Below are 896 nucleotides of genomic sequence, written 5' to 3'. Positions count from 1 at the left end.
AGGATCTGCTCCACTTATAGAGATGGCTGAAGAACAACCCAAACTCCTAAAGGAGTACTTCACTCCTTCCATTTATACCTCTCCATCTTGTATTCGACTACCTGATACCACCGCTGCTGCACATTTTGAAATTAAGTCTAGTGTCATCCAAATGCTTCCATCTTTTTATGGACTCAACAATGAAGACCCATATAAACATTTGGATGAGTTCCTTGAGATCTGCACTACTGTCAAAATTCAGAACTTCACTGACGATGCTTTGAAACTTAGGCTATTCTCTTTTTCTCTTAAGGATAGAGCTAAGCAGTGGCTTCATTCATTAGAAGCCAATTCCATTCTTTCATGGGCTCAAATGCAACATGAATTTCTAAAAAAATATTTTTCCATAGGAAGAACAAACCAATTTAGGCGTGCTATCACGAGCTTCTCCCAATCTGACGGAGAAGAATTTCATGAAACTTGGAAAAAATTTAGAGACTTACTCCGAAAATGCCCGCATCATCAAATACCCAAATGGCAATTAGTGCAATGTTTCTATGACGGATTGACTGAACGAAACCGTCAGATGATCGATGCCGCATGCGGGGGTACTTTCATGCTTAAAAGCGACCATGAGGCATTGCAATTATTTGAAAACCTTAATGAAAATTCTCTCCACCATGCTTCCTCTGCTCGTCAAGCACCCCCGAGTTCTCAAAGAAAAGGAACCATATATGAAGTTAGCCAGTCCATAGGTCTATCTGACAAAGTAGATGCACTATCCTGCAAGTTGGACCAGCTAATGTCTAGAGAACAGTTTCCAAATTTTTCCCAAGCACAAGTTTGTGCTCTTTGCTCTAGCCCGTCTCACCCTATTCATGAATGTCCTTCGGCAGCTCAATTTCCTGAATTTGTGC

The sequence above is a fragment of the Phoenix dactylifera genome, unplaced genomic scaffold, assembly GCF_009389715.1.
Source record: "Phoenix dactylifera cultivar Barhee BC4 unplaced genomic scaffold, palm_55x_up_171113_PBpolish2nd_filt_p 002039F, whole genome shotgun sequence".
Classification (NCBI taxonomy): domain Eukaryota; kingdom Viridiplantae; phylum Streptophyta; class Magnoliopsida; order Arecales; family Arecaceae; genus Phoenix; species Phoenix dactylifera.
Note: the sequence above shows the minus strand (reverse complement) of the source record.